This window comes from Oryza sativa, chromosome 2 (genome assembly GCF_034140825.1).
Source record: "Oryza sativa Japonica Group chromosome 2, ASM3414082v1".
NCBI lineage: Eukaryota > Viridiplantae > Streptophyta > Magnoliopsida > Poales > Poaceae > Oryza > Oryza sativa.
This window is the reverse complement of record NC_089036.1, coordinates 14,655,633-14,683,503: the sequence shown is the minus strand read 5'-3', so window position 1 is coordinate 14,683,503 and position 27,871 is coordinate 14,655,633. Positions and strand designations below refer to the sequence as shown.

The following is a 27,871-nucleotide window of genomic DNA, read 5'->3' as shown; positions in this document are numbered from 1 at the left end:
TTTGCGAACCACCCGCGGCTGAAATCTGCGCAGCCCTCTTGCGCTTGCACTCAGCTTCAAGGTTCTTCATCTTGCTTTCAATGACCACGGACCTGTTGACAAGGTCCTGAAAGTCCAGAAAAGAGTGTGCAACGAGCTCGAGTTGCATCTCCGCCGACAACCCATTCATAAACCAATTTTGCTTGCAGGTGTCGGTATTGACATCATCCGGAGCATAGCGAGTTAAGTGGTTGAACTCGCGGAGATACTCCATGACGGACTTGTTGCCTTGAGTGAGAGATAGGAACTCACGTTGTTTGAGGTCCATAATACCCTTCGGCACATGGGCAGCATGAAAAGCATCCCGAAATTGAGCCCAAGTGACGACACGGCCGGCGGGTTGCATGGCGAGAAAGTTCTCCCACCAATCACCTGCTGCGCCTTGGAGTTGCTCGGCTGCCAGGTTGGTCTTCTCGGCGTCGGGGCAGTGAATGAGAGTGAGCTTCCGCTCGATGGTGCGAATCCAATCATCAGCATCAATGTCACGCCCATGATAAATTCATGCCGAAATAAAAATCATTTTCTAAAAGGAATAATAGAATTAATTAAAATTCGAATAGAATTTGGCAAACGTTAAAATGCGTACAAGAAAAATTCGAATGTGGCCCGGAGAATTTTTGTTAAATTATCCTTGGTCTAAAAGGAGCCCTCAAATTTAACTTGAATTTTCAGAACACCGGGAATAATTATTAAGCAACAAAAACAATTATCAAAGTTTATTAAAAAATAAACTAAAAATTAATCCTCCTTTTCCCTTTGGGCCAAGTCTGGCCCAAAGTTTTCCTCTCTCAATCGGCCCACGGCCGAAGTCTCTCTTCCCTCCCTCTCTTTTTCCTCTCCTCTCTATCCCAGGCCTCCCCTCCTCCTCCCGGCCCACCTCTTCCCTCCTCTTCCGCTTGGGCCGCCCCTGCCCTATCCCGGCCCAGCCGACCTGCCGCCCTAGGCCGCCTCCCTCCTCTCCCTCGCGCCCCTCTGCATGCGCGGCGCACGTGCGCGCCTTGCGCCTGACCGGTTGGTCCACCCACCCGGTCGTCTTCTACCTCCCGGCCGGCTCCTCTCTTTCCTCTCTCCCGTTAACCCTTGCACCAATTCCTTCCCCAAATCCGCTCCATTCATGCCGGATTAATTCAAATTAGTTAGAGAAATGGAATCCACATCCCTTCCTCTCTAGTTCCCCTAACTTTCCCCCTTTAATCCCGTCCCCAATCGCCGGGATTTAATCCCCCTTCTTTGACCGCCATTGATGCCGCCGGCCACCTCCTCCGGTGCCGTTTCCGCCCTCTCCCGTGACCAGCACTCCCTCCTTGCCCTATAAAACGAAGTCCTCCACCTCCCCTCGATCCGTTTTGGTCCCTCCCGAGTCTCTAGCCACCTCCTTCTCTCTCCCCAGCGTCGGCCGACTCCAGCCGCCCCTGCCGCCGCGTCAGCTAACCGGCCGGCCGTGCCGTCGCCTCCCCCGGCGTCGCAGTCACCTCCCCTTCCCCGGCATGCCGTCCATTTCCCGCGGAGACCTCCGGAAGTGCATCCCCACCGGCAACAGTGGCGTTGCTGCCACTGTTCCGCCTCCGGCCGCCTCTGCCGCATCTCCTGTGCGTCGGCCGACGTCGCCACCACCTCTCCCGGCACCGGAATGCTGTCCTCTTCCCCGGCCAGGCCACGGCGTCGCCCGAATTTGTCGTAGGCTTTCCGGAGCTTCCATTATATTTGAGGGATGAAGTGAATAATTCAAGTCATCAAACAAACATAATGAAACATCCGACGCCTCGAGAGAAGAATATTGGAGACATTGCTAGGCCTTTAGCCTGCCAGTCAACTTTAGCCTGAGATGTGCCCGTCAAACCACTCGAAGGCGGTGACCAGATGTGTTACACATTCATGAGACTTGACAAAAATGGCTAAAGATCTACAACATCTCAAATATTCTTAACTCATACTCATGTGAATCTAGTTCCCAGGATGTGCACTAGATTCACACTTTCATCTCAAGCATGATTATACATAGCAAACACAAATAAGATGAAAGCGATTATAAACTACATCTACTTTAGTTACATTGGCCGACTGGCCAAATAAATATATAGAACAGCGGAAGCTTGTCTACCCAATCCACAAGCACACCGACTAGGGATTTACCCCATTAAATTCAAGTCCTAGAAGAAGCAGTCGATTACCCGCATCACTCAAAGACTAAGTCTAAAACCTGCAAGCAAAAGATTAATTCAATAGCAAGAGTTAGTACATTATTAGAAATAATGTACTGGCAAGCATCAAGACAAGCCTAACACCCTACTTGCAAGGCATATAATCAAGGAAGGCATAATATGGTTCTTTTTAGCATAAAGCAAGTTTTATTTGCATAAAACATTTCTAAATCAGGTTTACTTTCAAATAAATTTCAGCAAGCTAGTACTTGACATATTGGGCATCAAGGTAGGCATTAATCATGTATAAATATGCACCTCATTGCCTTCCATGGCAGCAAGGAGATCATTCTCAAATCTCATCACAATTTGAAGGTAAATTTTAGCATTAAGAAGAATAAACACAAGTCTATACTCAATACATATCCACACGTCGCTCTTGTCCGTGAGCACGGCTAATCGATTAGTTTTTACTCTGCATAGTTTGTACACTTTACCCACATGATGCAAAATAATAATCATGCAAGAGCATGGCACGCGATACATAAGTACCCGATTTATTACCCGCAATAAAGCTTTTTCAAAATTCATGATTTAACCTTACACCAGCACGATACGTGTTACTCCATCCTAAGCCATACATGTTATATGACCTAAAACCGTTAAGTGGCGGGCCCACGCCTTAAACTTAACGCCGTGGTGGCGGATACAACGGGAACCCACCACGTGGCACAATACCGTTGTATTGGACACGCTAGGTCACCTAAACTACCACTTCGAGGTAAATAGGAAGCTCCTCTGAATTATATGAACTCATACACACCGGCCTACCAGAATGTAAGGCTAAACCATAAATAATTTACTAAGCTTGGGCTATCCCATACTAGCACATGTGGTTGCACCGTATACGAAATGAACTGACATTGAGTGAAGTCCTTAGGTCGGTTTGGGCACACTCTCCCCCTATCGGTACACAACTAATCACCATATGTGCACCACTTGAGGCCCAAACCTAAAATCCATGTTTTCCACCATTTTATTTATCAAAATCACAAGTATTAAAGTTCTGTCCAGATTAATTAAAAATCAATTTTCATGTTTGTAATGAGCCCATAATGACAAGGAAGACCATTCTAAGCATGGTTAAGCTTTATAGTAACCTAGTGTCACCAAAACTCATATATAAATTGGTATAGTCATATTGTTCCTAAGGTTAGGAATGAGGAATATGGATATATGTGGATTTAAGGTGATAATGCAAATAATAGGAGTTTATCTAATAAGTTTAACAAAATTTTAATTTATTAGTGTACAATCGACATGCAAGATTTGCAAACATTTTCAATAACCTCCAAAACATAGGTTCAAAGTGATCAAAGAGAGGGAGGTGGGACTTGCCTTGAATCAGGAAAATGTCAGCACCTAAATCACTTCTTCACCGTTTAAGCAATCATCTATACAAAGTACACGTTATGCAATTAAACACCGAAATATGCGAAAAATCCAAAATGCTCTAAAATTGATGATTTTTGCACAGTGAATAGGTACTGGTATAATATGAATTTAGGTGAAAGAATTTCTATTTTATCTCTTTTTATTTGGGAGTTATGAATTTTAGAAGTTTCCTCAGTATAAGGTAGTATCACCTAGGTAGTGTTATAAAATATTTTTATAAAGTGATTTTTATTAGTTTTGACTTCACAGAGGTGTAGAGGAGTGTTTTCTAAGACTAACACATTTGGTTTCACAATTTTTGGACTTAATATGAATTCTTTATGTATTTTACAAGTTATAACGTGTTATAGGTGTATAGTGTTCTATAGTTTCATGGCTTTAGAGGTTTAGGTCCAGAACTTGCCTCATCTAGCTAGTGATGTATAAAATGAGTATTTTAGTTAACTAATCTAACCTTAGTTCATAGGCTTATGGTCTTTATTATCATGGTTCATATTTTATAAACTAGAGGAGCTCTAGTCCATGCTAGCAATTTATTATATCAACCTAGAAATTATTATATGAGCTAAGTGCCTTAAGTTTTGGTGGATGGGGATGGAACTATGCATTCACTAGTCTAACAAGTTTTATTTGGGTTTCATTATAGCTAGAGTGTATTTCTATATACATTTATATATATACATATTGCTCAATCGATACTATGTGATTAGCACCTATCCTATAAATTTAAAGTTTAGAGCTATAACCTGTACAGAAGGTTCCATATTTTATTTTACTATGTTGAAGCCCACTGTTTGCTGGTTCTATAGATATTTGGTTCACTTCATTTAGACTAAAGATGAATTTTCTACAAATTTTACAATTTAAGGTTTCTGTATGTTGGTTATTACTTACATAAGTATTTAGAGGCTTTTATCATACAGTAAGTATATAATTTTATTTTATAACTTGGAAGTATATGTTTTGGTGATTCTACAGAACTTGGGTTTACTCAAAAAGGATCTAAGATGAATTTTATATGAACTTCTAAAATTCAGCTTATCTAAAACTAGTCATTCAAAGGTAATAGTTTTAGAGGCATTTGATGTATAGTATGTATACTATTTCATTTTGCTTTATAGGAGAACATAAGTTGTGGATCTGTAGAAACTGAGTTTGCTCCAAAATGAGTTGAGATGTACTTTATATGCATTTTATAAGTTTGTGTATGCTTTATGTATGATTTATATTAGACCCATTTTAGAGACAAGGTCTGTGCTGAGGGTGCCAAGCTTAATGTTACCACATTAAAGTTCATAGTTTTGTGAACCTATAGAAAGTTGAATCATCTCAAAATAAGTTATATTTGATTTTATATGGATTTTACAAGTTTAGGTGTTTTGCTGTTAAAAAGTAAAGGCTTTTAGTATTATCTTTTACATTTTCAGATTTTAAACTCATGGGGTCCACTTGTCGGTCTCAGGCCAATATGCAAAAAGGCCCCTAGGGTTTCAGGAAATCAAACCGCAGTCTTATGACTGTTCTGTGTGTCTTGAGCTTTTGCAGAAAGAACCCTACATTAACCTAAATTCTTGTGAGGAGGTCCCTGGTTTGAGCTGAAGCAGATCAAGCCATGGCTGAGCTCGATCTCAAGCTTGCCAGCGGCAAACGGTGGCTCGGTTGAGGGTGCGACCAAAAGACAAAATGACGATCATGCTATTGTGATTCCATTCCTCTACTTTTCTCGGTCAGTGGACATCGGAGTAACGCCGGCGGCGAGTCCGAGCGGCGGCTGTGCTTAGGCTGCTACTGCATGTTGAGTTGGTGCTCGATTCTAAGTGAATGAAATGCATGAATGCAATCCTATGGGCTCAAGTGTGCTCACCGAACCTTGAACGAGGCGCGGGAAAGTCTGGACAGCGGCAGCGGTGAAGAAGATGGTCCGGCGACGGTGTAGAGCTCCGGGGAGACGGCAACGGCTCGATCCACTCATCGAATTGACATCCATGTGTTTTCATGGGGTTAGTGAGGTCCCAGGGATGGTGTATACGCGAAGAATCGGACAATGGCTCACCGGAGGAGGCGGAATCGACAATGGCGACGGCGACCGGAGGTGAAGAAGACGGTAGCCGATCTCCGCACTTGCTGCGCCATTGCCTAGGATTTTTGAGGGTTTTTGAGGAAGACTTCAAGGAGAAGACGTTGGCGCGACGGCTCGGCTTTGTTTGGTCTACAATGGTCGGAACGACGACGATGTCGGCTGCGGCGGCGCTTGGAGCGCGCTCCGGAGTGCCGTGGGCACGACGGCGTTCCCGTCGATCCGCTGCACGATAGAGGATGAAATTAAAAGGATAAATCATCGGCATGGTGAGAAGAGTATGGAACGCGAAAGAGATGGGGATTACCCTGGCTTATTTACAAGTACGATAGTCGTCTTCTTCGCGGCCGGCAGCAAGGATGAGGGCGACGGAGAAGTTGAGAGCCTCCTCCCTCGGTTTCTTCGGCTTAGAGGTGGAGAATGATGTGTGGAGATGCAGCTGGGAGGAGGAGAAGGCTAGAATAGGAGTTTGATGGCGTCGACACATTGTGGCCACGCGTCGTACACAGCCGGCGCCAATCTCTCTCTCTCTCTCGGCTGTCTCTGGTCGGCTGGAAGATTTGCACAAGGTGAGGACGAGCCAGAGTGGCTGCCAAGTGGGTCCAGGTCGTGGCAAACTAAGCTAGGGTGAGAGGGTTGGGCAGAAACGTGGGTGAACAAAAGTTTTGAATGATTTTCAGGATTATTTCTCTCTCCCACTTTAGTAATTTAAACAGAGAAGATAAATTCTGGAAAAATTATTTTTATTCATGATAAATGACCTAGTATTTGAATAAATTATTTTACTTATACACTTTTATGCAGTTAAATGCACTTTTAGATAAAGTATGGTTTTAGCCGATTAAGAACTACGGTTAATCTAGTTTTTATTAGTTTGACTGATTTATTTGAGGTACCAAATTTAGTTATTAAATTATACCAAAATTACAGTGAGTTGTATGAGTTGAGTAGAGCCTACAGGAATTTTCCCATGATTTTATCTTGCACGAATTATTTTAGATAATTCGCAAGACTTATGTCTTATATGTGTTTCCCTTTCCTAAATGCATGTAAATGTTTATAAAAGTTATATTTGGACTCTCATTAACCTGAGGTGATATTGATATGATAGAATTACAGTTTACCTTACACATGTCATAAGCTCCTTACTTATTTATGCATAAGTTTACTTTAGTATTAAATTAAGAGAATGCTTAGAGATGATTAAGATAGAATATACCCTATATGATATAATTTATTTGTTCACTTTCATGTTCATGACATGTCTTCAGATGGATGTCCAAATTAGTTTTGTGAGGCTTGACATTAGCCATGTTGATATATTTTAAGGTGTATGGTTTCTATTTTAACTTCCTCTAGCTAGCACTAGGCCATAATGGTTTAGTTGTTTATCTAGATCTTAGTTAATATTCATCAGACCTATTATGAAATGCAAATCAAATATTCAAATGCACATGAAGGACTCAAGTCAAAACATGTTTTATGCAAGTATGCATGCTTTTACTCGTGTTTGCATTTATGTCCTAGGTTATAAATGAAAAAGTTTTAATTTGTTCTCAAATTTTACTTAGGTTCAAGTTAGATTGACCACACCTAGGTTAAAAATGGAAATTTTTAGCTCTCAAAAATGGAAAAGTTAGCTTCCAACTATTTTGATAGGAAATTTTTAAGGTCTAGAATTTGGGTATGTTACAGAATTTCGCCGGAACACCGCCGTGCAGCGCCGGCCTCTCCATCCGCCTCGCCGGAATTTCCCCGGTCGGCCCTTCCTTCACCCGTGCGCTGTCGGCCGCGCCACCACAACCTCCGGCATCGCAGCGGCGAGCCGGCGACATCGTCCTCGGCATCGCCTCCCCTCCATCCAAACCCCTCTGCAGTCCATCGTCGTCGTCTCCGTTCGTCCTCGTCGTCGATGTCCCGTCGGTCGCCCGGCTCGTCGTCTTGCTGCGCCGCAACCATCGTCGTCATCACAGCGACGTGTTCCGCGCCGTCCTCGCATCCGTGCAGCTGCTGCCGGCTGCCCTCATCGCCTCCTCACCGGTTCCGGTCGTCATCCTCCCATCGTACCCGGTCGTCGTGGCGTTCGTCCCTCCGTCAAGCCGATCGCGTTCGCCGCCTGTGGTTCGTCAAGCGAGCCGCTGCAGCCCTATTGTCGTCTTCGTCCTCGGCTCCGCGTCGTCAAGCCTCGTGCCGGCCGCGTCTCGCCTTCGTCCAAGGATCGCCGCCGAAGTCGTTTGCCTCTGTCGTCCCCGAGCCGTCTCCGCCGCGCCCGTTCGTCGTCGTCGTGCCGCGCCTTTTCGGGTGGTGGTAACGGTGCCTCCTCTCGCTGCCCCGTCCTCGTCCTTTCGGTGTTGCCCCGTGCCCGTTGTGCGGTTGTCAACCCCGGTACCCGTGTACCGGTGTCAGTAGTGTTCGTGGGTGCGTGTGGTGACCGTGTTTGTGTGCCCGCTCGGTAGCCGCGTGGTTTCCACGTGTGCAGCCCGCGTGGTGTCTGGTGGAGTCCGTTTGTCGGCCACTCGCCTCGGTTGACACACGGGGTCTGCTTCCTTCGACCCGTGGACCGTCTCTGTGTACCCGGTCCACCGTGGTCCCTTAGATTGACATGTGGGGTCCGCATGTCAACGGCGCAGCCTTCCTGTCTTTTCCAGGCTAGCGCTTACACATGTTTTATAGTTGCAAAGCCTAATTACAATAATTCGTAAATCTCCACGTGACAGCATTAAACTTCGGATGACCATATCTTGGTCATACGAGCTCCGAATCGACCTGTTCAAGTCTCCTAATGTTTGTTATAACCTAAAGAACCCTGTGCTTTCTTTTTATGTTTTATTATTGCTTCTTTATAGGCTTGTAGCTTTGCTTGTGTGCTTCGCGTAGCTTCTGTCGTTCCGGAGGTTCCCAAAGTGTGGTTCGCGGTCGTCGTCGAAGGTTTGGAAGGCCGTTCTCTCTGAGCAAGGCAAGTTGCATCACCCTTTAGCATATTGAATCCCAGTTTATAAAATTATTTTGATTTAAATTATTGCATTACCGCTTTACATAAATTCCCGCATTATCACTGTTTTATTTAGCCATGCCTATTTACCTTTGTTATGACCTTATTATTATTGCTATTGTTATTATTACCTTGTTCACCCTAGGATAAACAAAACCCCAACTAGTGGGTACTCTATTAACGGTTCCACTAGTATGAATTTAGGTAGATGCTTCGCTGATTAATTAGGCAACACTAGGTGGTTTTATAACTTTAGACTTTGGGAGTTCTCATATCATTTGGACACTGTGGAATGGTTGGCTTGTGGTGGAATTGAACACACACCTCCCCCCCTCTATTCAAAACTCCCAAAATGGTTTTAGGCTGGGCTCGAGGTGCATGGTTCTGCTAGTAGCACCTCAGCCACTATAAGGACCGGTCTTCGGGCCTCTGTTGCAAAGCACTACCGTACTAACCACATGTCTAATGGGTAAGGCTTAACTCGGTGCTCAGTCTAGTCCTTGCAAGAGTACACGGATGGAGATGGACGAAGTCGGGGCTCGATGGACATCTCTAGGGCAAATGAAGGCTACACGGGCTGCGGCTCGGTATTCAAGATGTCATGGCACAGGGCCGGTGTCCTGCTGCTAGGGGCTCAATCTTACCTACCTGTCTCGGGATTCCGGCCGTAGGCGAGGTTGGGTCGGTGCTTTTGTCACGGCTAGGATGGGTAAAGGGGTTATGTCACATCCTTTACCACGGGTTCCACGGCCGTGGAATGCAGAGTAAAGATGTGTCTTGTGGGTAAAGATGTACACCTCTGATCAGAGTATAATCTATTCGAATAGCCGCGCCCTCGGTTATGGGCAAGCCTAGCAATGTACCCAAGTTAGTGGTTTAATTCTTAAAACTTGCTTAACAACTAAAATGTGGAATGGTTGGCCTAGGTTGGCTTGGGACGAGCTGGGACCTAGGTCGGGTTGCCAGTTTGGTCTGAATCATCATAGGCCTTGGGTTAAGCCAGGTTCGTGTGGGTTCAGGGCCTTGATTAATAATACTGTGTAGCTCTAGGATTGTCTTTATAAAATAGCTTTGGGCAACTAAGTGACTCTTAAATGCTGTTTACTGCAAAACTTAACCCCTATATTATTACCCTTTGTACTCCCTTGCATTAATCATGCATATCCCGGTGTGACTTGCTGAGTACTGTGGTTGTACTCATTCTTGCTCTATCTTTCCCCCCCTTCAGTAAGAGAAGCTTTGGAGAAGAAGTCTTAGGTGGAGCCCTGGCTTATACCCTAGTTGAGCGCCTGTGAAGATGGAGCCATAGGCCCACTAGTCCGCTGCTATTTATTTTTGTTTGTCAGGCCTGAAGTGCCTTTGTAATAATGTAAATATTATCGATATAATAAAGATGTGTCTTTTATATCATGTTTGTCAGGCCTGATGTGCTTTTCCTGGGACGGGGATTAATACACTAGTGTTATGGAAAAGGTATTTTTCCGGGCGCGACAAGCTGGTATCAGAGATATCTCGACTGTAGGATAAGCCAACTGGATAAAACGTAAGGACATATTTTATAAATGAAACTATTTGCGAAAGTTCCTTTTTCCTCCTTTCCCTAATGCTATTTGCAAAAGGTTTACTTCCTTCTTCCTTCTTCGAATTTCAACTAGTACTAGATGGTCAGCTTTGTGAAGAAGAAGAGATCGTCAATCGTTTGCCGAAGCTCCAGAAGACTGTTGGATCCGCTAGCGAAGCGAAGGAAGCAATGAAGCCAGCTGTGAAGCAGGGGTGAAGATCTTGGAGAACCTGTTGCAGAACCTAAGCCACCCTCTAGGGTAGAGTCGTTAGTCGTGTGTTTCCTTGCTTGTGTGTGTAGCGCGTGGTTTGCATCAGTGGGGTGTGATGTAACCATGCTAGATTGTTTGCTTAATCAACTTGCAGAATAAACCTAACATACATCATAACAGAAAAAAAATAGATCTGTTAAGGTCCTATCCTTAGTTTCTAATCTGTCTCTCCCCTTTTGTTTTCCCTCTCTCCCTCTCCAAACCTAGTAACAGATGGCTGACAATAAAAAAGGCAGTATGGTCAGAAATCAGGACGTGGGTACCTCAAGCTCCCGAGTGAATGAAGCACCAGACACCAGTTGTATGGCAGTGGTCCAACACCTGATTAACCAGAACAAATTGCTTATAGAGATACTACAGCAGCATCAGACGCCAATTCTGAACCCGAGTCAGATGCAACCTCAAGTGCAGTTGGAGGCAGTCCAAGCACTCACACCACAAGTCAGCGCTCCGCCAGCATCCCAACAGGCCCATCGTGCCATGCCACTTGTGGACTCAAAAGAAGCAAGAATCATTTGTTTTATCTGTGTTGAACAAGGGCACTATGCAAGGAACCGTCCTCAGCAGAAAAGAAAAGCACCAATGCGAACCGAAGATGAGGTCCGTAAGATGACCATTACCGGCACAGAATGGCCTCCACCAGGAATGACAAAACGTCAGAGAAGAAATTTCTTCCGAGGTGCACCACAGTTGACAGAACATCTTTTGGCTAATGGAGGTAGAGTGTCTGATAGCGAAGATTCAGATCAAGTCTCCTCACGGGATGAAGATGAGAAGTCTCTCCAAGGTTTCAATCAGAATAAAAAGGAACATAAGGCATGCTCTCGTTGTGGAGAAATCGGTCACTTTGCCAGCTCATGTGTCACCACTTGCGTTCCTTGTGAGGAAGACCATCCACCCGACGAGTGTCCAACGAGCAGGATCACTTGTTTCTTGTGTGAAGGAACTAATCATGTACCAAAAGATTGTCAATTCAGTTTTCTGCTGACGAAGAAGATGGCCAACCAACCCGCCAGTTACAATGGAGAGAAGCATCAAGGCAACCCAAATCCTCGACAAGACTACAGTTTCAGCCTAACTCCAGTGCCAAGACAGAGGAATCAAAATGGGAAAAGAAAATGCCAAGTCTGGAAAGATATATGTTGCTTCAATTGTCAAGAAGTGGGTCATTTCGCCGACATGTGCCCGAAACCGAGAAACATATTTGCCAGCACATCAGTCCATGCAACTCCCCTCAATCAGAAGCTTGCTCCTCAGCGAATTGTCATCCATGCGTCCTGAAGCAGTCGTATAGCCCAAGATGCAATAGCTCCCACTCCAATGAGTGCACTACCACAAGGTGTCAATGCTCAATTTCAGCCCCAGCCACCAGTTGACAAGATAGAGGCCAGTATCCGCGTTGTACCTTTGGATGTTCCAGCACAACTGAAAGTGCATTAATCCCCCTAGTGGGTTTTGGTGATTAATGACAAATGTGGTTAAGGGACTAATGAGTTCATTGAGTATCTTTTAGGTGCATTAGTTCAAGGTGTGGAAGATGGATGCTTGGAGACCCCCCAAAAGTATAAAATCAAAGCGGACCGGAACTCGAGAAGTGCATAGGATAGTTTATTTTTTGCAATCGAGTTTTTAGGAAAAACCGTACTATTAAGTGGGGTTCTAGGTGATGCTCTGAGATATCTCAAGTGCTCTTAGTGTGAACCAAGTGTCAAGTTTCCCTAGGAGTCATTTTTGCAAATGCTCCATTGGTCCAAAAATGCAAGTCCGGAACTTCCTGTTTCCAGGTCCGGAAGTTCCAGTATGATGAAAGAAATTTTCCTAAGTATTATCCGGAAGTTCCTGTCTTCTAGGTCCGGAACTTCCTGTCTAGTTTTCAGTTCAAATTTGTGAGTAACGGCTAGATGACGTCACATATACAGCTCGTTTCCAGCTTGTTCATTGGCCATTCCACTTTCACTTTTTGAACCTAGAGCTGTTGCTAGCCTCTCCCAAGTGTTTCTTGCCTTCTCCACTCAATCTAGAGCCTAATTCTTATGAGAAAGAGAGATTGAGAGGAAGAGAAGAAGATTTGGAGATGTGTGAAGACTAGGATCTTGGGTGAGCACTTGGAATATCTTGTGGGCTGTCATCTCGGTGCTTATTACTCTTGGAGATGATCTCCTAGATGGTTAGGTGTCGCCCGCGAGAATCCGTTGCATATTGTGGATGTCCCGGGTAAGTTTGTGAAGGATCTCCTCTCCTCCAAAAGGGAACGAGGTAAGTTAATTAAGTTCTTGTGCTGAGATTCTAGAGGTTTTCCAAGTAGAGCAACGTATACTTGTGGCGAATTTCTAGAAGTAGTTTGAGTTGGATCTTGGTGGTCACTCAATTCTAGAAACTTGCCTAGGGGTGTTTGTAGTTGAAGGCTGTGGATTTCCTCTGGAGTTTTTGCACAAGTCAGGCAAAGGGGTTAATCGAGACCCAGCTCTTTGGAGCTCCTCAACGGAGAGTAGGATCGCAAGATCCGAACATCAGGAAAAAAATGCTCTTGTCTCTTTCTGTGATGTTTCTGTGGATGTTTCTGTGATCTATCTCCTACTTAGAATACCTGTGCATCATCTTGTGAAGATTGGCTTAGTCTCCTGATTCGAAATTTGAATTTCATCCTTGTTCTGTAACCCGGAAGTTCCTGTCCTAAGAACACCGGTAGTTCCGGGCCTGGCAGGCCAGAAGTTCTGGAGTTCCTTACCAGGAAGTTCCGGGTCTGTTTGAATTTTACCGCTGCGATTTGTTTTTAAGTTTTCAGGGACAGCCTATTCACCCCCCTCTAGGCTTCATCAGCACGTTCAATTGGTATTAGAGCAAGGTGCTCTTGATTCAAGCTTCACTGCTTTGAGTGATCCACAATGTCGGACTTAGGGGGAAAGAACGGGGAAAATGGAAATGAAGATGGAGCGAGCAGCAAGGGAACTCCATCACCCAAGGGAGCTACTATACCTTTTGATTACAGCAAACTTACCATTCCCCCTCACAACTTTGTCTCCGTGCCTTCTGGGCATGCTCCTCAATTTGATGGGACACATAATGCCGCTTGGAAGCACAAGATGAAGTTGCATCTAATCTCTTTGCATCCAAGTATTTGGAAAGTTGTTTGTACAGATGTTGATGTACCCCATGATAACATGGAGCTCACTTCGGAGCAAGAACAACTCATCCACCGCAATGCTCAAGCTTCCAATGCAATTCTCTCCGCCTTGAGTCTGGAGGAGTTCAACAAGGTTGATGGGCTTGAGGAGGCCAAGGAGATATGGGATACTTTGCAATTGGCTCATGAGGGATCACCCGCCGTTCGTGAGGCCAAGATTGAATTATTGGAAGGAAGGCTTGGAAGATTTGTGATGGATGACATGGAGACACCACAAGAGATGTATGATAGGATGATGATCCTTGTCAACAAGATTAAAGGACTTGGGAGTGAGGACATGACAAATCACTTTGTGGTCAAGAGACTTCTCCGTGCATTTGGTCCAAGAAATCCTACTCTTGTATCAATGATACGGGAAAGGAAAGAATTGAAGAGTCTCACCCCAAGTGACATTCTTGGAAGAATTGTGTCTCATGAGATGCAAGAAGAGGAAGCTCGTGAAGTGAGGCAAATGGTGAAGAATGCCGCCATGATCAAAAATCAAGAAGTTGCTTTGAAGGCAAAACAAGAAGAAGAGTCATGTTGTGAAGAAAGTGAAGATGAAGAGATGGCTTTTATTGTCAAGAGATTCAAGCACTTTCTTCGCAAGAGTGGCTATGGCAAAGGGAGGAAGGATGATGACAAGGGAAAGAGGCAATCAAAGAGAGCTTGCTTCAATTGTGGTGAACATGGCCACTTCATTGCCGATTGTCCCAAGTCAAATGAAGCTAAGGCTAAGGGAGGCAAGAAGAAGCCGGAGCATGCTCATGTGGCGGAGGCACACATGGCGGAGGTGTGGTACTCCGGAGATGAAGAAGATCTCGAGGTCAAGCCCAAGCCCAAGCCTCAAGACAAGGTTGAAGGAGAAGGTGGTGTTGCTACTGTCGCCTTCAAGTCATCCTCTTCAATCAAGGAGCGTCTCTTCAACAACTGGAGTGATGACGACGACGACTCCTACCACTACTCTTGTTTCATGGCCCAAGGCCGCAAGGTGATGACTCAAAAGTCCTCTCACATCTCTCTTGATGTTGATTCTAGTGATGCGGAAAGTGATAATGAATTAGATGATGTGCTTAAGAGCTTTAGCAAACCCGCTATGCAACATTTGGCTATGTTAATGAGAGCTTTGGATAGTAAAGAACAATCTCTCGAAAGGCAAGAAGAATTACTTATTCTTGAGAAGAAAAGAAACCTTGCCTTAGAGGAGAGCCTAGCTAAAGAATGTGCTAAAAATGAACAACTAGCTAATGAGCTTAATTTGGCTAATGGTTCTCTAGCTAGCCGTAGGGATGTCAATGAAACTCTTCAAGAGAAATTTGCTAGTTTAGACAAAAGTCATAAAGATCTTGAAGTTCAATTTGACACTCTTTGGAATAGCACTTCTCAACCAAATGTGGTTTCTAATTCTTCCAACCCATCTACTAGCAATGGTTGTGCTAGGTGTTACAATATTGATTTGAACTCTTATGCTACTAATGTTGATGCTATGCAAGCTCTTAAGAAAGAGAATGAAAGATTGGTGTCACGTCCCAAAACGACCCTAAAATATATCCTCTAAATTATGCCTAGAATAATTAAAATCCGTGTGAAAGCCTCCAACAATTAAAATGTGCAAAGTTAAAAGTCAAATAATACTTAGAGGATTTTTGTATATTTCCTAAAAGCCTAAAATACGTAAATAAATTTTAGTGGAATTTTCAGAGCTCAAATAATAAGTGTTAAGAAATAAACAAAGTTAAAAAGGTTTTATAAAAAACAAAAAACCCTAAAAAGTCCCCCTTCCCTCTCTTGGGCCGGCCCGGCCCATCTCTCCCCCCCTCTCTCTCTCTCCTCTCCCCGCGGCCCATCCGGCCTCTCCCCGCGCGCGCGCCGCTGACGGGCGGGCCCGCCCGCCACCATCGCTGACGGGTGGGGCCCACCCGTCATCCCCTTCCTCCCGCCGCTCCCGCCGCCTCCCCCGCGCCCTAGCGCCGCCGCCGCCGCGAATCCCGCCGCCTCCCGCCGTCCCCGCGTGCAATAAAGTGGGGGGAATTACTCCCCGTGATCCCCTCTCCCTTTCCCCCCATTTTTCCCTCTCTCTCTCGCGTTCAAACGGGCGGATTTGCCCCCGCAAATCTCACCTGTACCATTGATGGTGGCCGGACCTCCCGCGCCGGTTTCCTTCCCCTCCGGCCGCTCTCTCCCCCTTCCAACCCTATTTAAACCCTCCCTGCACCTCCTCCGTCCGTTTGCGCCTCTCGCCGCCCTTCCTCCTCGCCGGATTCGAGCCCGCGACATCGCTCTCTCTCTCCGCCGTCGCCGCCGAGCTCCGGTCTGCCGCCGTCGTCGCCCTGGACCGCCTCCCACCTCGGCGCCGCCTCCTTCGGCTTCGCCGCATCCTCGCCGACCTCGTCCACCTCTCCGTTTCGGTCGCCGACCACCGGAACGCCGTCGACCCCGTCGACCCGAGCCGCGCCGCCTCCTCCCTCCGCTCCGACCGCCCCCTCCGTCGCCGCCGTCACCCCGGGGTGAGCCGTGGACCGACGCCTCCTTTCCCCCTTCCCTCCCCTCTCTCGGCCGCCGCTCCGCCGCGTCGGTGGTTGCCGGCGGCGACCCTCGGGGCGCGGGCGCGCCGCCTCCCGCCGACCGCGCCGGCGTGGCCGCCCTCGTGCGCGCCGAGTGGCTGCTGCGTGGGGCCCGGCCGTCAGCCGCCCGCGCCCTCGGGTGCGGCTGACGTGTGGGGGCCATGGCGCTGGCCGGTGCGAGCCGGGTGCGCCCGGTCCACCGTGGACCGTGAGGCTGCCGCGTGGGCCCCACTCCCGTGGACCCGGTCCGCGCGCCCCTCCCCCTCGGCTGACGCAATAAACCCTTTTTAAATTAAAATTTAAATGAAGAAAGTCGCAAATATTCATTTAAAGAGCATATAAACTTCAAATGGCCATAACTTGGCCATTTGAACTCGAAATTGGACCGTTCAAGTCTCTAATTTTTCCTTAAGAAGTCAAGAACCCATTTTTGTGCTTTGTTCCTGCTGGTTATATAGAGTTTATTAGAGTAAAAGCCTTTTCTTTACCGTTGGTCGTGTAGACGCTGCAGCTTCGGAAGATCCGCTCTTCGTGGAGGTTGAAGCCGACGTTTGGGAAAGTGACCAAGGCAAGTCACATCATCCTTAAGCACATTGAATCCTAGTTTATAAAATTATTTTGATTTAAATTATTGCATTATCGCTTTACTTAAATTCCCGCGTTATCACTGTTTTATTTAGCCATGCCTATTTACCTTTGTTATGACCTTATTATTATTGTTATTGATATTATTACCTTGTTCACCCTAGATTAAACAAAACCCCAACTAGTGGACACTCTACTCATGGTACCACTAGTATGATTTTAGGTAGATGCTTCGCTGGTTAATTAGGTAACATTGGGTGGTTTTACAACTCTAGACTTTGGGAATATTCTCATCACCTGGACACCATGGAATGGATGGATTATTGTGGAATTGGATTCACACCTCCCCCTCTATGCAAAACCCTCAAAATGGTTTTAGGCTGGGCTCGGGGTGCATGGTTTTGATAGTAGCATCTCGGCCATATAAGGACCGGTCTTCGGGCCTCTGTTGCAAAGCACTACCGTACTTCCACATGTCTAGTGGGTAAGGCTTAGTTTGTGGCTCAGTCTGGTTATAAACAAAAGTACACGGATGGAGATGGACGAAGTCGGGGGTCGATGGACATCTCTAGGACAAATGAAGGCTACACGAGCTGCGGCCCGGTAGTCGAGATGTCATGGCACAGGGCCGGTGTCCTGCTGCTAGGGGCTCAGTCCTGCCTACCTGTCCTGGGGGTTCCGGCCGTAGGTGGGGTTGGGTCGGTACTCTTGTCTATGGCTAGGATGGGTTGGAAACTATGTCACGTCTTCCGTCCGTATACCGTGGTGGTATGTGGCACGTGGTTACATCTGAGGAAGATATGTCTTGTGGGTAAAGATGTACACCTCTGATCAGAGTATAATCTATTTGAATAGCCGTGCCCTCGGTTATGGGCAAGCCGAGCAATGTACCCAAGTTAGTGTTTTTAATTCTTAAAACCTGCTTAACAACTAAAATGTGGAATGGTTGGCCTGGGTTGGCTTGGGACGAGCTGGGACCCAGGGTCGGGTTGCCAGTTCGGTCTGAATCATCGTAGGCCTTGGGTTAAGGCAGGTTCGTGTGGGTTCATGGCCTTGATTAATAATATTGTTTAGCTCTAGAATCGTGTATACAAAATAGCTTTGAGCAACTAAGTGTCTTTTAATGCTGTTTACTGCAAACCCTAACCCTTTATATTTTAACCCCCTTGTACTCCCTTGCATTTATTCTGCACTTGTGGGTGTGTCTTGTTGGGTACGGTGGTTGTACTCAGTCTTGCTCAATTTTGCCCAAACCCAGAAGAGGAGCCCCTGGAAGATGAAGGCTTTGGTGTCTAGCTCGTGCCTGCCGTCAAGCGCCTGTGGTCATCGCCCTAGTCTTCCGCTGTTTTTCGTTTGTCTTCTTGTGTGCTGGGTCTTCGCCGCCCATGTAATAAATTAATTAATTACGCTTCCGCTTGTTAAACTCTGAATTGTATCAACTTTTGGTGTACCTTGCCTCCTGGGACAAGAAATAATGCACGCACGTAAGGAACGCCCGTTGGGTTATTTCCGGTCGTGACAATTGGGCACATTGGTGAAATATGGATGCGTGAAGACATATCATTCAAAAGATGCCCTTTACAAGACCATCACCGCTCATCCTAACAAGGATGGACATGGGCTCGGGTTTTCTGGTGGAAGTCATGTGTCTAAGCGTGTGATGGTAAATGGGAAAGAATGCTTGATGTTTGTGAGAGAAGGAAAAGCTCCACAAGCAAGTGAGGTGACTTGTCCCCTCACTGGTCAGACACCCGGAAGTTCCGAGCAAAATGACCGGAAGTTCCTGCCCTGTAAGACAGGAAGTTCCGGACATTTTGTCAGGAAGTTCCGGGCTTCTGATAGGCCGAACGGACTAACCGGAAGTTCCGGGTATAATGGCAGGAAGTTCTGGCTAGAGGGTCTTTACTATGATTCATATGTAATTTTCAAAAATTCAGAGGGCAAAGTGGTTGCTTATTTCAATGGGAATTACAATGATGAGTACCGTACTTGTGTGTGGGTGCCAAAGGCTTTGGTGACTAACATCAAGGGACCCAAACTTAGACAAGTTTGGGTTCCTAAATCCCAAGCTTGATTTCTTTTGTAGGCATACTCCTCCAGTGGCTCAAGTTGGGTTGTGGACAGTGGCTGCACCAATCATATGATGGGAGAGAGGAGTATGTTTACAAGTCTTAATGAGGAGGGTGGAAGTCGTGAAAATATTGTCTTTGGACATGATGGTAAAGGAAAGGTAATGGGTCTCGATCGTGTGTGTAGTGCTTGCCAAGCCGGGAAGCAAGTTGGCAGTCCACATCCTATAAAAAACATCATGACTACAACAAGACCACTCGAGCTTCTTCATGTGGATTTATTTGGGCCCGTGGCCTACATAAGCATTGGAGGTAACAAGTATGGTTTCGTCATTGTTGATGATTTTTCACGCTTCACTTGGGTGTACTTTCTCCATGACAAAAGAGAAGCTCAAGATGTCTTCAAGCGCTTCGCAAAGCAAGCCCAAAACCTCTATGATCTCACTATCAAGAGGGTGCGAAGTGACAATGGAGGAGAATTCAAGAACACTCAAGTGGAGGAATTTCTTGATGAAGAAGGAATCAAGCACGAGTTCTCCGCCCCCTATGATCCTCCCCAAAACGGCATTGTTGAGAGGAAGAACCGAACCCTTATTGAAGCCGCAAGGGCAATGCTTGATGAGTACAAGACTTCGGATGTCTTTTGGGCGGAGGCCGTAAGTACCACATGTCATGCCATCAACCGCTTGTACCTCCACAAGATCCTAAAAAAAACTTCATATGAGCTCTTGAGTGGTAAGAAGCCTAATGTTTCATATTTTCGTGTCATTGGGAGCAAATGTTTTATTTTAAGTAAGAGGCCTCGCTCATCTAAGTTCTCACCTAAGGTGGATGAGGGATTCTTACTTGGCTATGAATCAAATGCACATGCCTATCGTGTCTTCAACAAAACCTCCGGTATTGTTGAAGTCACTAGGGATGTGACATTTGATGAATCTAATGGCTCCCAAGGAGCGTAAGTTGTTGTACATGTTGTAGGTGATGTGGATCCAAGTAAAGCTATAGGCACTAAGGCTATTGGAGACATACGACCAGTCGAGACGCAGGATGACCAACAAGATAGGGATCAACCTCCGTCATCGACATCCAATAGCCCTACAAGTGCTGTCTTTGCTGAGCTGAAAGTTCCGGGTCCTATTGATCAGAACCTCCGGAAGTTCCGGGTTCTACAGTCTGGAACCTCCGGACCAGTGGCAGTGAAAACGTGCCAACGGCACAAGTGGATGGGATCGATGCTGCGGGCACTTTAGAGCATACTGATCAGGCTCAGGTCCCCCAGTGCACCATCCAAGGATACATCACACTGTCCAAAGAGATCATCCCGTCGACAACATACTTGGTGACATAAGAAAAGGGGTAACTACTCGCTCTCGTGTCCCAAGTTTTTGTCAACACTTCTCGTTTGTCTCTTCTTTGGAACCAACCAGGGTGGAAGATGCGCTTGGTGATCCGGATTGGGTGATGGCCATGCAAGGGGAGTTAAATAACTTCACTCGCAACCAAGTATGGACTTTGGTGGAGAGACCCAAGCAAAATGTCATCGGCACCAAGTGGATCATTCGCAACAAGAAAGATGAACATGAGGTGGTTGTAAGGAACAAAGCCCGGTTAGTTGCGCAAGGGTTCACCCAAGTCGAGGGCCACGATGTTGGTGAAACCTTCGCACCTGTCGCTCGCCTTGAGCCAATTAGAATTCTTTTAGCCTATGCCGCTCACCATGATTTCAGGTTATTCCAAATGGATGTCAAGAGTGCCTTTCTCAATGGACCTATCTCTGAGTTGGTCTATGTGGAGCAACCACCGGGGTTCGAGGATCCAAAGTTGCCAAACCATTTGTACAAGCTCCACAAGGCGCTCTACGGGCTTAATCAAGCCCCTAGAGCTTGGTATGAATGTCTCCGAGATTTTCTTTTGAAGAATGGTTTTAAAATTGGAAAGGCGGACACTACTCTCTTCACTAAAAAATATAAGAGTGATTTATTCATATGCCAAATTTAAGTCGATGACATAATATTTGGTTCTACTAATGCCTCTTTTTGTGAAGAATTTAGTAGTATCATGACTAAAAGGTTCGAGATGTCTATGATGGGCGAGTTGACCTTCTTCCTCGGGCTACAAGTGAAGCAAGCACAAGAGGGCACCTTCATCTCTCAAACCAAGTATGTGAAAGACATACTCAAGAAGTTTGGGATGGAGGATGCCAAACCTATCAAGACGCCCATGCCTACTAATGGCCACCTAGACCACAACGATAATGGTAAATGTGTGGACCAAAAGGTATATCGCTCCATGATAGGATCTTTGCTTTACTTATGTGCATCTCGTCCCGTGTCGCGACCGAGAAAATTGCATTTTCCCGAACGCTAGTGTATTAATCCCCGTCCCAGGAAAAGCCGGGGTACACCATACAAACATGATATAAAAGACACATCTTTATTATATCGATAATATTTACATTATTACAAAGGCACTTAAGGCCTGACAATCAAAAATAAACAGCAGCGGACTAGCGGGCCTACGGCTCCATCTTCACAGGCGCTCAACTGGGGTATAAGCCAAGACTCCACCTAAGACTTCTTCTCCAAAGCTTCTCTTACTGAAGGGGGGAGAAAGATAGAGCAAGAATGAGTACAACCACAGTACTCAGCAAGCCACACCGGCAGATGCACGACTAATGCAAGGGGGTACAAGGGGTAATGATATAGGGGTTAAGTTATGCAGAAAACAGCATTTAAAAGTCACTTAGTTGCCCAAAGCCATTTTATAAAGACGATCCTAGAGCTACACAGTATTATTAATCAAGGCCGTGAACCCTCACGAACCTGCCTTAACCCAAGGCCTACGATGATCCAGACCGAACTGGCAACCCGACCCTGGGTCCCAGCTCGTCCCAAGCCAACCCAGGCCAACCATTCCACATTTTAGTTATTGAGCAAATTTTAAGAATTAAAACACTGACTTGGGTACATTGCTCGGCTTGCCCATAACCGAGGGCGCGGCTATTCGAATAGATTATACTCTGATCAGAGGTGTACATCTTTACCCACAAGACACATCTTCCTCACGTGTAACCACGTGCCACATACCACCACGGTATACGGACGGAAGACATGACATAGTTTCCAACCCATCCTAGCCATAGACAAGAGTACCGACCCAACCCCACCTACGGCCGGAACCTCCGAGACAGGTAGGCAGGATTGAGCCCCTAGCAGCAGGACACCAGCCCTGTGCCATGACATCTCGACTACCGGGCCGCAGCTCGTGTAGCCTTCATTTGTCCTAGAGATGTCCATCGACCCCCGACTTCGTCCATCTCCATCCGTGTACTTTTGTTTATAACCAGACTGAGCCACAAACTAAGCCTTACCCACTAGACATGTGGAAGTACGGTAGTGCTTTGCAACAGAGGCCCGAGCTTAATCCTTATAGTGGCCAGGGTGCTACTTCCCACAACTGGCATGCACCCAAACCCCACCGGAAAACAGGTTTTAGGGGTTTTGAAAGAGGAAGAGAGGTGTATGTCCAATTCCACCATAAGCCAACCATTCCATAGTATCCAAATGATATGAGAATTCCCAAAGTCTAAAGTTATAAAAACCACCTAATGTTGTCCTATTTAATCAGCGAAGCATCTACCTAAATTCATACTAGTGGAACCATGAATAGAGTACCCACTAGTTGGGGTTTTGTTTTCCTAGGGTGAACAAGGTAATAATAACAATAGCAATAATAATAAGGTCATAACAAAGGTAAATAGGCATGGCTAAATAAAACAGTGATAACGCGGGAATTTAAATAAAGCGATAATGCAATAATTTAAATCAAAATAATTTTATAAATTGGGATTCAATATGTTCAAGGATGATGTGACTTGCCTTGCTCAGAGAGAACGGCCTTCCGAACCTTCGGCGACGACCGAAAACCACGCTTCGGGAACCTCCGGAACGACGAAGACTACGCGAAGCACACAAGCAAAGCTACAAGCCTATAAAGAAGCAATAACAATACATAAAAAGAAAGCACAGGGTTCTTTAGGTTATAACAAACATTAAGAGACTTGAACGGGTCGATTCGGAGTTCGTATGACCAAGATATGATCATCCGAAGTTTAGTGCTGTTATATGGAGATTTGCGGATTATTATAATTAAGCTTTGCAACAATAAAACATGTGGAAGCGCTAGCCTGGAAAAGACAGGAAGGCTGCGCTGTTGACATGCGGACCCGACATGTCAACCTAAAGGACCGCGGTAGACCAGGTACACAGAGACGGTCCACGGGTCGACGGAAGCGGACCCCGTGTGTCAACCGAGGCGAGTAGCCGACAAACGGACTCCACTAGACACCACGCGGGCTGCACACGTGGAAACCACGCGGCTACCGAGCGAACACACTAACACGGACACTACACGGTCACCACCCGCACACGTGAACGACTACCGACACCGGTACACGGGTACCGGGGTCGACGACCGCACAACGGGTACGGGGCGACACCAAAAGGACGAGGACGGGGCAGCGAGAGGACGGATCCTTACCACCACGCGACGAGGCGTGGGAACGACAACGACGAACGGGCGCGGCGGACGGCGAGGGAACGACTTCGGCAGCGATCCTGGGACGAAGGCGAGACACGGCCGGCACGAGGCTTGACGACGCGGAGGCGAGGACGAAGACGACGACGGGGCTGCTGCACACTTGACGAAACGCGGGCGGCAGACGAGAACGGCTTGACGGAGGGACGAACGCCACAACGACCGGGAACGACGAGAGGACGACGACGACGACGACCGGGGCCAGCGAGGAGACGACGAGGGCAGCCGGCAGCGGCTGCACGGAGGCGAGGATGGCGTGGAACACACCGCTGCGATGCCGACGACGGAGGCGGCGCCGCGAGACGGCGAGCCGGCGAGGATGAACGGTGAAGACGACGACGGACACCGGCGGTGTTCGGTCGGAGGGGAGGCGAGGCCGAGGACGACGTCGCGGCTGCGATGCCGAAGATGGTAGAGGTGCAGCAAGCCGACGAGCCGGGGAGGTGGAAGGGGCGGCCGAAAGGACACTGGCGATGAAGAGGATGGAGAGGCCGGCGCTGCGACGGCGTTCCGGCGAAACCGAGGAGCAGCCGGGGTGGAGGGCGATGCGGCGACGCCGAGGGAGGGGACGGCAGCGCCGGCTGATGCACGGGCGCGGTGGAAGGGGCTGCCGGAGGAGACGTCGACGAGGAGGAAGGAGAGGCCGGCGCGGGCGATCTCGGCTCCATCAATGACGCCGGCGAAGTTTGCGGGAGGATTTCCAAACGAATCCGAGAGAGAGAGCGAGAGGGAAAAGTGGGGGGGAAAGAGGGAGGGAATCACGGGGAGTGATTTCTGTCACATCCTGATTTTTGTTTCAGGATTTATAAATTATTTAATAAATTATTATTAGAATTTATATTAAATGTTCATTAATTTACAAGTGAAGTTAAATGTGGGAAATAAAATTTCCTAAATATAAAGCATGGATGGATTTAATTTTGATTAAATTCTCCATGATTAATTACACTCTCTGAAATTTTCTCAGATGTTTCGGAGCTCAATTCTTAATTTTTAATCATACAAAGAGCATTTCAGTAATTACCCACATATTAAATTAATCATTAAATGGTCTTTTTTTAATATTGTTAAATACTTTGGGTGTCCAAGTATGTTCAAGATTTTTCTTGGAATTATTTGAGCATAGGAAGTATTTTTAACAATTTAAAGATCATTTCATTGATTAATTTAATTGGAAAAGTAATAATAATCCTCTTCCTAGTCTTGGGCCCTTTCCAGCCCATCTCCCTCTTTTGTCTGCACGGCCGTGCAGCCCAAGTCGGCCCAGCCGAGCTTCCCCCTTCTCTTTCTTTCTTTGCTTTGTTTTCAGCCAGCCCAAGACGAAAAGTCTAATTTGCCTCCCTCGACACTGTTTATCTTCTACCTCTAGCAGCCGAACTGAGACCGATTTGGCTCGGTTTTTCTCCTCCAAATCTGACCTTTCCCCTTGTGTTTTTCTAAAATTAGTTGAGGGGAAATATTCCTCTTATCCTCCTCTATCTTTACCCCCAAAAATCGGAGCTAATCGTTGAGTATCTTATCCGAATCGAACTCGTTTTCGAGTTTATCTCCAAAACCGAGTTTTTGATTTCCCGGATCGATTTCTTGCGGGAGGAGTCCGATCTCTTCAATCCAAGGCTATAAATAGGACCCCCTAGTCCTCCTCTTTCGTTTGCCCCCTCTCCCGTGGTCTCCCGTGCCTCGTAGCGCCGCCGCCACGTGCTCCACCCCGCCGTCGTCGCCGGCCGAGCTCCATCCGCGTCGCGCCGCCGCCTCCGTCGTCGCCGCCGGTCGCCGTTACCACCGTTAGGTGCGCGGGAGGGTGGAGAAGCCCGGCCGCTATCTCCCCGAAGCCGCCCACCACCGCAGCCCCGTCGCCGCCGTCGACCGAAGCCGCGCCGCCGCTAGACCTCGTCGCCGGCCGTCGTCGTTCGTCGTTTGGTTCGAGGGTGGGTACCGTTGGGTTCGTCTCGTCGTCCTCTACGTGTTCTTGTCCTCCAAAGTCGCAGCCGACCATCCAATCTCCGGCGAGGTCGCCATCTTGGTTCGGCCATTGATGAGGTCATCATCATGACGTCATCATCGTTTTTTTTCTTTTTCCTGTTTTTCTAATAGATTAAATCTTCGGAAATTCATAACTAAATCATCGTAACTCGGTTTTGAGTGGTTCAAGTTGCTAAATTCATCTAAAATCAGGATCTACATGTTTGTTTACTTTATATGTACTGTTTATTTGGTTTTTATTAGTCTTTTTCTTCGTTTTGCGTGTTAGTTTGTCGTTTCCGTCGTTGCGAAGGTTCGTGAGTGCGCCGGAAGTATTCAATAAGATTAATTGAAGACCGATTATTGCAAGGCAAGTCACACAGACCCTAAACACAATCCTTTGAGCATGTTGATCCTATATTTAAATTCTCTATTTATTTCAACTGTGCATTTATTTTCGAATGTCACCGGGTGGTGTGAACCTATTCCTTTGTTATGGCCAATTTGCATTGATTACTTTATTCCTTGATACCTTGGGTTATTATAACTTGACTAGTTGAGCTTTATATATTGGTTCAGCTAGATATTAGATATGATTGCTTAGCCATGCTTAGAAACATTAGCACACTATTGGGATAACTTATGACTCATTGTTTAATGATGGTTTAATCGTAGCTCACGATGGTTAATCGTGTTATGATAATTAATTGATAACTAAAACTTGACAATGGTGGGTTGTGAGCACATGGTTTTGAAGGTCGTGCTCATGACAATTAAGGACCGGTTCACGAGCTACTGTTGTGAAACATTAACCGTACCAACCACAAGCCAGCATGGGCAACGGCTTTACCTTCTGTATAGCATGATTCATTGCGGGGCACCAGACTGAGAAGCGGCGAGAAGTCCGTGGGGGTCGCTGGGGAGTCCATGCCTCTGGTTATATTTATAGAGGGGGTGATTATGATCCAGGAATGGTGCACTGTGGTGAGTTGTGTTGTGCAAAGGGTATTGTCACAGCCTCTATTCGGGTACTTTCCAGTATCGCGACGCATGGTAGACATGATGAGGAGGCTGTGTCTTGTGGGTACAGTGGTACACCTCTGGCCAGAGTAAAACTATTCGAATAGCCGTGCCCGCGGTTATGGGCGGGTTGAGCAATGTTTTTCGTGATTAGTCTCACACCTCTCACAATAATTATGGATGTTATATCTGGTAATAATTTGCTTAGCTCCTGGTTTGGAGTTAGATCTGTACAGCCGGGTATGGTTGTTCAGGATGGTTGGGCCTGTGCAGCATGGGTGTGCTGTTCAGTGTTGATTAAAATTTCTGATTAATTACTCCACTGTTTTACTCCTCTTAAATGTTTTGCTAAATGCTGCTTTTGCAAATGAGCCTATATTATGCCATCCTTTGGTATCCTTGTGCACTTGCATATTTGCTGTGTGGCTTGTTGAGTATGTCATATGCTCATTCTTGCAATAATCAATCAACCTCAGTTGAAGAAAAAGGATCCAGAAGGAGAAGACGTTTGGCTTATACCCCAGTTGAGCTGCCTGTGGGAGTGGAGCCGGACCTTCGCTAGACCGTAATTCCGCTGCAGTTTTCTTTTCTTTTGAAAGTATGTAACACTATTATTGATGATTCTGTATATTAAATTGTCAGTTTGTGTACCTCGGCTGATTCCTGGACGAGGATTTTATGCACAAATAAGTTCGGAAATTACTAGTGAATTTCTGGGCGTGACAATTTCCCCCTCTTTATTGCGCGCGGGGGCGGCGGGATGCGGCGGAATCCGCGGCGGCGGCAGCGCTAGGGCACGGGCGAGGCGGCGGGCGCGGCGCGAGGTAGGGGATGACGGGTGGGCCCTACCCGTCAGCGAGGGTGGCGGGCGGGCCCGCCCGTCAGCGGCACGCGCGCGGGGAGGAGGCCGATTGGGCCGCGGGGGAGAGGAGAGAGAGGGAGGGAGGTGGGCCGAGCCGGCCCAAGAGGGGAAGGGGGGAAAAGACTTTTTAGGGTTTTTCTTTTTATAAACTCATTTTAACTTTGTTTATTTCTTAATAATTATTATTTGTGCTCTGAAAATTCCACTAAAATTTGAGGGCTCTTTTTAGACCAAGGAGAATTTAACAAAAATTCTCCGGGCCACATTTGAATTTTTCTTGTACGTATTTTAGTGTTTGCCAATTTCTTTTCGAATTTTAATTAATTCTATTATTCCTTTTAGAAAATGATTTTTATTTCGGGATGAATTTATCAGGACGTGACAAATCCACCCCCCTTACAAGAATCTCGTCCCCGAGATTCGAGGAGGCTAGCATGAAGATAGGTTGGGCGGTCTTCTCTTCTTGTTTGACTTCTTCCGTCGCGTCTTCTATAACGAACTTGCCTAGCAAAAC

The 27,871-nt window shown here is 46.6% G+C and overlaps 2 long non-coding RNA genes across 2 annotated transcripts; one reads left to right on the top strand and one right to left on the bottom strand.

The window, feature by feature from the left end:
• Positions 1-1,921: 1,921 nt before the first annotated feature.
• On the bottom strand, positions 1,922-5,650 carry LOC107280054 (uncharacterized). Its single transcript, XR_010739376.1, has 3 exons — positions 5,505-5,650; positions 3,579-3,634; positions 1,922-2,239 (listed from the first exon to the last, which is right to left on the bottom strand). It is a non-coding gene; the product is annotated as an uncharacterized lncRNA (long non-coding RNA).
• A 19,051-nt stretch (positions 5,651-24,701) lies between these two features.
• LOC136355074 (uncharacterized) lies at positions 24,702-27,205 on the top strand. Its single transcript, XR_010739146.1, has 2 exons — positions 24,702-25,553; positions 25,765-27,205. It is a non-coding gene; the product is annotated as an uncharacterized lncRNA (long non-coding RNA).
• Positions 27,206-27,871: the final 666 nt, after the last annotated feature.